This window comes from Bidens hawaiensis, unplaced genomic scaffold, assembly GCF_021521415.1.
Source record: "Bidens hawaiensis isolate Kalapana, Puna unplaced genomic scaffold, B.hawaiensis_p1.1 tig00000055_1, whole genome shotgun sequence".
NCBI classification, from domain to species: Eukaryota; Viridiplantae; Streptophyta; class Magnoliopsida; order Asterales; family Asteraceae; genus Bidens; species Bidens hawaiensis.
Genome location: NW_027491016.1, coordinates 1601834 through 1611259, shown reverse-complemented (window position 1 = coordinate 1611259; position 9426 = coordinate 1601834). Strand labels below are relative to the sequence as shown.

General features: G+C 39.7%; 1 pseudogene across 1 annotated transcript; it reads right to left on the bottom strand.

The window, feature by feature from the left end:
* Positions 1–3608: 3608 nt before the first annotated feature.
* LOC143550257 (phenylalanine ammonia-lyase-like) lies at positions 3609–6648 on the bottom strand (annotated as a pseudogene). The gene is made up of 2 exons (XR_013138301.1): positions 6224–6648; positions 3609–5492 (listed from the first exon to the last, which is right to left on the bottom strand). The product of XR_013138301.1 is annotated as a phenylalanine ammonia-lyase-like (transcript).
* Positions 6649–9426: the final 2778 nt, after the last annotated feature.

The window sequence follows — 9426 nt, the reverse complement described above, 5'->3', positions numbered from 1 at the left end:
GGGGAAGGCGGGCGCGGAAGGGAGGTGAGGGGGGGGGGGCACCACCAACGGTAATATAGCCGTTTAAAAAAAAATTAACATTTCTATAGAAATTCAAACCTTTTTCTCAATTTTACTCAAACAACTTTCATATTCACACCAAATTTAACGATCTTCACAACATTCATCTTCACACCAAATCATGAACCCTAACTCGAACCCGAACCCGAACCCGAACACGGGCTCAAGCTCAACACCGAACCCAAACCCGAACCCGAATCAAAACCCGTGGGATCCGAGTTGTATGTGGTGGGCTAATTTGCTCGCAAATAACGTCGACCTTAGCAACCCGTTCTATGCAAACCAACAACGACCGATGATTCCTCCACTCATGCCACCGTTTACCCGCGATATGTTCTTTCGGGCGCCAATGCCTTATACGTCCTCACAAGTACCACAAACCCAAATGCCCGAAACGCAAGTACCCGAAACGCAAGTCCGGCGTCCAAAAAGAAGTCATAAAAAAGAGAACCCGGGTGACGTTCGAACAACCGAAAAGGGCGAACGACAAATGTGGGAAGCGGACGAGGTAATGGCGTTAGCCTTAGCGTGGATCGACTCTTCTGAAGACTCGATTCAAGGTATATTATAAAAATATTTATATGTTTTCCATGTTATATTTTTTTGTTTACTAATATTAAGCTTTTATATGTATCGAAGGTGACGGCAAACATTCGTCGGAGTTTTGGGTACAAATACGCACCAAGTTCTTTGCTTTAATGGGTCGAGGAGAGTATCACGGGAATGACTTCGTCTACAACAAATGGAAGTCATTACGCACACAAATAACCGACTTCACAGCCATTCATACCCGCGTTGTGAACAACAGAAAAAGCGGCATGGGCGATACCGATGTTTTGGAGGCATGCTTAAAACAATACAAAGCCTTTTATAATAAAGATTTTAGCATGTTGGATGTTTGGAGACAATGCATAAGCTCGCCAAAGTGGCATACGGTCTTGACATCATCACAACCGCGACCGTCCAAACGGTCAAAGACAACGTCTACTTCGGCCGATCAATCGCCGTCACAGCCCATGTCCGACGGTCGTTGTCAAATTAATCTAAATGAGTTGGATCCGGAATTAATTTTGATGAACCAGATAAGTTGCCAAGACCGGTAGGAAGAGATAAAGCCAAGGCGGTGGCTAGAGGTGGAGGATCTTCGTCCAGAACCACATCCTCTAAGAGTTCCGACACGAGCTCGCATCTTGAAAACTTGGAGCGGAGGCTAGCCGAGATTGCCAACATTAAAAACAAAAACCAAGAGGGCCTCTTGAAGGTGCACGGAGAAAGAAAGGTGATGCTTGCGGAATACAAAGCGATGCACCAAGAGCGAACGAAACAAAAGGAACTCGAGCTCATCACAAAAGATCTATCGCATCTAGATCCTGTGTCGCGGGCGGTGATGGAAAAAAGAAGAGCAAAGATATTGGCCAAATATGCAAACGAGGACGAGAACGACAACGACGAGCATTAGTTATATTTTTATTTGTAGGTTTTTTTTAATTTGTAGGGTTTTTATTTTTATTGGTTTTTTTATTTGAATGTTTTTTATTTTTATTTGTATTGGTTTTTTTGTTTTATAAAAAAAAAAGAAAAAAGGTTGGGCTTCGAAGCCCCCTCGCCATAAAGGGGCATGATGCCCTGGGGCTTCGATGCCCCCAGTGCCCACGTAACGCTAACGTGGCACTGTGGAGGGGCTTCGAAGCCTCCCACCATAGCACGCAGCCTAATGGTTTAAGTGACTATTATTCTTGTGGCTATAGAAGATATTTTTAGCATTAAATGACTAATGAGCATTATACATAAAATGTTTGTTTGATCAGTTTTATTTTCCTCATGATGTTAATTTGATCGTATCAATCTATATACTTTTTAATCATCAGCCGACAAGAATTTCAACCTATAAGATTTTGTCACGTACCATAAAAATATCGTCGGAAGCCAAAAAAGTCTTAGAAGTCAGAAAAATATAGTCGAAAGACAAAGAGTCTTACTGAATGCCTAAAAAAACTGTCCGCTCAACTACTTTTATTTAAAAAAACTGTTGACCTAACAGTTGAATGACATGCGACGGAATTTTATTGGTTGAAAATATGATCGGCTAACACTAAAATATGCGGGTTTACAAGATTAAGAGTGGACACTTCAAAAAACGATAGTTTATTTACTTTGAAGGTTAAATCCCATAATGGTCATTTTCCCGAATATTTATGGAGTTGTCTAATAATTTAGTTTTAAGTTAAATTTCCTATATATTATGGGTAGGTATGGTTTTTGCGTTTATCCTAGTCTAACATAAAGGAAAAAAGAAAAAAAAAACTTTATTGGTAGAGCTATGTACAAGTCTTGATTCATATAATACGTAGTGAACAAGGAACATGGCTTGAGTTAAGAAATTATTGTTCTTGTGGTACGAATATGTTCTCCGAGACCAACTTGATTGACTAGAAGATAAGCCGTTGATCTTGATATCATCAGACGGTTTTTAGTGTTCAGACGTGGAGGTGTTACGCAACGCCAGTCTGTATATAAAAAATAAATGATATTTAATGTTTGTGTAAACACATTGTGAGTTTGTTGATGGAAATAATTAAATCATATAAAAACATTATATAAAAGATGAATCATATAAAAATATATTAGGTACAATATTGTTATTCACACTTTAGTTTATAACGTGTTGTACTTGGTGAAGTCAACTGAATCACTTCGACAACGTGATTTGTGTGAGTTAAGTACGTGCTATTCACACTTTGGTTTGTAACGTATTGGACTTGTTGAAGTCAAAATCATTTTGAAAACCTGATTCTTGTAATGTTTCGTACAGGAGTTTGTTTCTATGTTGTAATCTCTCTCTGAGTAGTTTAATTATTTGGCATAATTAATTGAATAAAATAAACTCAACTAGGCACTATTCATGATTTAAAAAAAATATTTAAATAGAACAGTAAAGAGTATGTTATTTATCTTTAGAGTACTTTAAACGCTCTCCATCATGTATTAATTTTCTAGAAAATATTCGGGCTAAGGCTATGCGGTGTGGACGCCTAAACACTGTCCATGGTGATGAGATTTTGCGTGGATATCTCCATTTATCAGCGAAGGTCCAGAGAGAAGAAGAGGCAATGTGCGACAAGGTTTGAGCGGCAACAATATTTAAACACTGATAGGAATCATGCTTTAGCTCTAGTCTACATATCATTTATTTATTTTGAGAGAGGTCAAAGTGCAACTTATATTTCTACAAATAGGTATTAATAGCTAATAGGGAGGGGAGAGTATGTTTATGATTAAGATGACATTGCCATAGCACCTGCGTATGCGGTGAGAGAGGGCTAGGCCCGGGAATCTCTTGTAATCTTTCTTTACGTTTTCATTAATACAATCGTTCTTTCTTTTTATCCCTATCTTTTAAATTCAATCTATAGCATATCAAAGCTTATCATAAACAGTAAGTATACCACAAGGGGCATCAAACTACTAACCAAATGATATCTATGTGATATCTATCATAAATGGTTGTATTGATGACACAATATGCTAATACATTCATAGCCATAATATACATGGTAACCAAATTGTTTGATAACTCAGAAAGAAGAATGGTACAAGTTATATTTGAATCTCAAAATACCAACCATAACATACAATGAATCCCAAAAATTATAAAGAAAGTATCAAACAGAAAGCAAATTAACTTGATTCTAAGATACGGGAAGAGGAACTCCATCCCAACCCTTAACACACTCCAGTAACGGATCGATGATTCGGCCTTTGCACATCGCTGTAAACACCTTATCGAACTCCTCCCCGGGTGAAGTCACCTTTTCACCAGTCAAGAAACCGGCCCCAAGCTCCTCCCTCACAAACTTATACAACGGGTATGATCTACACGCTTTGATCCTGTTTGGGATTGCCAATGTACCATCTTCGTATGCAATTCGAACACCCTCGACTTCTTTAGGCAAAAGGGCCTTCAGTTCCTCTTCAAAAGCACCAATCTTATTAAAGATTGAAGTGCTTGTGTTCTCATTTTCACCATTGTTTAAAGCGTGATCGACAACTTGTCGGAGCTTTTGCATTAGTGGGTAGGTCGCACTGCAAGGGTCGTCGATATATGCAAACACGTACTCTCTATCGACTACACGAAGCAAGTCCTTTTCACAAAATCTTGAAGGGTGAAGCTCGCCATTGGCGCCCATGGTTAGGACCTTTTTCGCTACTTGGCTCACGGTGTTCTTCACTGTTGATTTCATGTTTTCTTCCAAATGCCTCAAGTCAATGGACTGGCATAGAGCTACCAAGTATGTTGATGACATTAACTTCAAGATTTCAACAGCTTCCGCTGTTTTTCTAGCTGAAATCAACCCTAATGAGTTCACATCTTGATTATGTTGTTCCGCACTTTGGACATGGTTTGTCACCGGGTTTGCAAGAAACTGAAGCTCGGAACAATAAGAAGCCATGGCGATTTCTCCACCTTTGAAACCATAATCCAAGCTAGGATTCCGTCCACCAGAAAGATTCGAAGGTAATCCGTTATTGTAAAAATCATTCACAAGCTCAGAGAATTGCGCAAACATGAGTTTCCCAATGGAGGCGATAGCCAAACGAGTGTTGTCCATGGACACTCCTATTGGAGTCCCTTGGAAGTTACCACCATGTAACGCTTTGTTACGCGATACATCAATCAACGGGTTGTCATTAACCAAGTTAATCTCTCGTTCAATCATTTTCGTTGAAGAACGAATGACCTCAATGTGTGGGCCTAGCCATTGAGGCGATGTTCTAAGCGCGTACCGGTCTTGTTTAGGTTTTTGCAAAGGGTCCATTTCATGAACCTTTTGCGCGGCCTTAACATAATCACTTCCGTCTAGAATGTATTCCATGATCGCTGCGGCTTCTATTTGTCCGGGGTGATGTTTAAGTTTATGCGTTAAATGGTCGGTAAACTTGGGTTTTCCTTGCATAACCTCAGCGAAAATAGCGGACAACACTTCGGATAACAATGCAAGTACATTGGCTTCGAAAAGAACCATGGAGGCCATCCCTGATCCAACCGCGGTACCATTAATAAGTGCTAGACCTTCTTTAGGTTGTAGTTCAAAGAACCCGCCGTCCACACCCGCAAGGGTAAATGCCTTTTCGGCATTGAGGATTTCCCGTTTGGCCCAACGGCTTTGGAGTTGGGCCGGCCCGTGAGAAGGCCCGCGATATAGGAAAGGGGGACAAGGTCCCCTGACGCGGTGATGGTGCCGCGGAGGGGTAAACAAGGGGCGATGTTGGTGTTTAGGAACTTGGTGATGGCTTCCAAGATCTCGAAACGAATGCCGGAGTAACCTTGTAGGAGGGTGTTGATTCTTACGAGCATCGCAGCTCTTGTGGCGGAATGTGGAAGTGCGTGGCTTGATTCCGTGTCGTTGCCAAAGATTCCCGCGTTCAAAAATCTAAAATACAACAATATTATAACTTATAAGTTATAGGGTGTTTGTAAAAAATTAAAGACGGTAAGTATATAAGTCATAAGTTATAATTTTGTAATTTATAATTTAAAACTTATATAGGTTACAAGGAGGTTAAGTAAGAAACCCAAACATCCCCTTAAAAAGTAAAAAAGAAATTAAAATAGTAAAAATAAGAAAGTGATTTTTTAAAATTAATTAACTTTTTACAATTGTTTTACCAACTTTCGATTAACTAATTACCATTATTTAAATATTTAGGAGAACTTTATACAACATTAGTTAAAATTACTAAAGTGTTTAATACTTTAACTGAAAACACTTATTCTATAAATTTTGTTAAGATATATCCGTATTCTCGAAGTTTGGCATACCAAATTTGATGGTGCCGTGGACTATCTTTAACTTCTTCCACTTTTTCATGATTGTAACATCTACTTATATATTAATTAACTTTATTATTATTATTATTCAAGTTCATGAATAACACGCACATATATGATATATCCACCTAACTCCTCCGTTTCATATAATTTATCTATTTAAAGATAACTAGCAAATACCTATTTACAAGTTGTTATATTTAATTTCCACTTATAGACGTCAAAAACCACCTAATTACCATTCTTTAAATCATTTAAATTTAATTGTTTTTAATATGGTATCAGCTAAGTTTGTTACGACACCGACACTAAATTTTAAAAAAGCTTTTTTACCTGATGAGCTCCTTTTGAAGAGCCCCACCGTTTTTCGTCCTACGGTGAGACGTGGCTCCGAAGCCAGTGGTGACACCATAACTATCCGTCCCTTTATTCATACTCTCCGTAACCCAATCACTACTCGCCTTTACTCCGGCCTTGGCAGACTCAGCCAGCTCCACTTTCACATCACTAGTAGCCGCGATCCCAGCCACCTGAGACACGGTCAGTGTCTCACCTCCTAGCTTCACCACCGGCCTCCTGAACTCCTCCACCATTCTCTTCACCTCATCAAGGTGGCTACCGGTTAAACCCTCAGCAGCCACACCCCAATTCAATGGATCCTTAATACAAAACTCACTTGCCACCCCATTTGCATGTCCATTCTCCATTTCAAACACTAACTTTGTATATATAATATGTTTTAAGGATGTTTGAATATGAAGTTATGAACTTAAGGTGCAATGCTATGTTATGTATCTATAAATTAATAAATAAGTGTGTGTGTATATATAGGAGAAGTTGTGAAGGATTGAATGGTTGCAAAATGTGATGAGTAGAAGGTAGTTGAAGATTGTGGTTTATATAGAAAGAAAGTGGTGTGAATAAATTCTAAGGGGTGGTGGGTTGGGTGAGGATTAATCAAGGCCCTTGATCATGTTTAATGTGATCAACCATCAATGGTGAAGATTATGGTTATGGAGAGGTGGGCCATAACGAAAGCAAAGAGAAGTAGTTGGCTATTGATCAACTGGCTGCAAATGGAAACAAGAGTCGTTGTTGGTGTTTGTATGTGTTTTATGGTTTAATAATCATGGTCTTTGATATATAATCATATAAAGTAGATGTGCATATGTATACTTGTGTATTAAGACTTTGGATGTATTTTAATAATGATTTGAGATTGAGATATCAATTTGTGGTAGGTATGATAACGAAAAAAAAACATAATGGAGTCATTTTATTTTTATTTTAAAATGCATATGAGTTGAATTTAATTTGAACAGCTTCCCCGTTAACACAATATCGCTAAGTGGGGCTTTTTGGTTGCAATGGTTTGGCGGGGAGAATCACGGTGAGGTGGCGGCGTCATCAGGGCCGGCTCTAGGGTGGGGCTGGGTGGTTGACGGGTGCTGCTTGACACCCTGCTGGGTCTGTAATTTTTTTTTAAAAAAAAATTACATGTATTTTTATGTAAAAACAATATGTATATTTAATGTTTAAACATAATTAAATAACAACTAACTTGGTCACATGTCAAATGAGTATGACTCCCAATAAAAGGTTGTGAGTTCCAGTCTCATTTGAGATATGTTTAAACTTATTTTTATGCAAAGTCTTTAACATAATCCAAATCATAACAAACGAAGTCAAATTAAAAATTAAATTGTTAAAACTCAACAAAATATTTCTTTTACATAAGACCCATAATATTTTTCGCATTCGAATCAAATTTTGTTTTCAATTCTCGGAGCCGGCCCTAGGTGTCACCACACTACGATTAGCCTGATGATCAAAGCGAACATATGATAACGTTTTTTTGGTAATGTTGTTTGTATATAGAAGTTATTTGATACATTGACATACAAAATTGTCGTTCAAAAAGATTGGCATACAAGTTAAAGACATCTAATGATAAGTTTTTAAAAATTAACATACAAGCAAAAGATATATATAAGTCCTCGAAGGACATGATACGATGTTAAGGTGTCTCGCCTCTGTTCTATAGATTAGGTGGGGTAAGTTTTTCATAAAACAAATAAATATATAAATAAATATATAATGATAAAATCAATTATAGAATTAGAAGCTAAATGCAAATATTTTTTAATAATATATTATGGTGAGATATAAAGTGGTTGCCTGGTTGGTGCAAGATACTTGTATATTGCAAATGATTGCGCATGTAAAAGAAGGTGCATTTTCCAGTCAAAGTCAAAGTTTCCACAGTGTGCATGACTGGTAGCCTCCATTCCACCACGTACGACTCCATTAGCTTGCTGAAGAAACACTAACCGAACCCCGGGCAGATTACTGGTAACCTGGGGGTTGGAGAGATGTTTCCCACGAGGGGTTAGACCCTGAGAAGATGGTTCTTCTGATAACCTGCAAAACAGACACCGTGAGCTTGTCACTGAGAAGGGGGGGGGGTTCCTCCTTGTGACCACCCTCCGGCGTGAGAATCAGACTAGATTGCTCTTTAAATATAAATGTATATTAAGAGATTGCTAGAGCAGATATCAGGTATAATATGATGATAATGTGATAAGATATGATAAGATGAGATGGTCATACCATTTGTGGTATTTATAGCCGAAGGTAGGTTTCCAAGGAGGTATGGCCGGCTGCAACAGTGTTCCTGTTCCACCAACAGTAGCCTACGCACGTGTCCTGCTGGTAGTTGGTGGGTAGGTAGCGGCTGATAGTGACCAGACCTGCTGTATACTATTCCTTTCCCACCAACTGCCGGCTACGCACGTGGTATGACAAGAGTTGGTGAGTAGGCAGCGGCTAATAGTGACATACAGTGTAGGAGTATGCTGCTCGCCATACTGTTGTCCATAAGCTGTCGTATCTTTAGTCAGATCTTTTTCCCATACCTCGTCAGGTACAGTACAGAAGATCTTCCTGTATCGTACGGACTGGCTTATTTGGGCGGGAGTATTCCCCCTCCCGCCCTTGTGCGGGATTGTTCCCGGCTTCGCTCATTCCTTCAGGTGACACTGAATGATGGAGAGCTAAGTGCCTTGTGCGTGTAGCCTTGCTGCGCGGGTGGCCTTCCCTAATGGCTTGTATCCGAGGCTGCGGGGACAGGCGGAGTCCTTCACCATTGGGAGGCATTTCCTGCGGGAACAACTTGCGTACTGCGCGTAAGGACGTCACGTCTCTGAGCATGGTTGGTCCTGCGGATCCAGTTGGTTTCTGCGCAGACGTCCCTGTTCAAGGTGAGTCTTGCGGGTCCAACTGGGCTCTGCTGGGACCTACCTCTTCAAGTCCCCCCAGTCCAATGTTCTTCTCATGCGTGTTTAATAAAGTGAGGTGAACTTTTGGACTTAAGCAAAGGGTTTTGAAAAGGGGTTTTTTAAGGTTTTCCATGGGGATTCTTCCCGCGGAAGTCCTTGTCACTTGCAGAAATTCCCGAGTTTCCTGCTTGGTCTTTGGGTATGATGCGGGCAGGTCTGTAACCTCCTCGCGAGTCAGGAGCGTTGAGTCCCACTTGT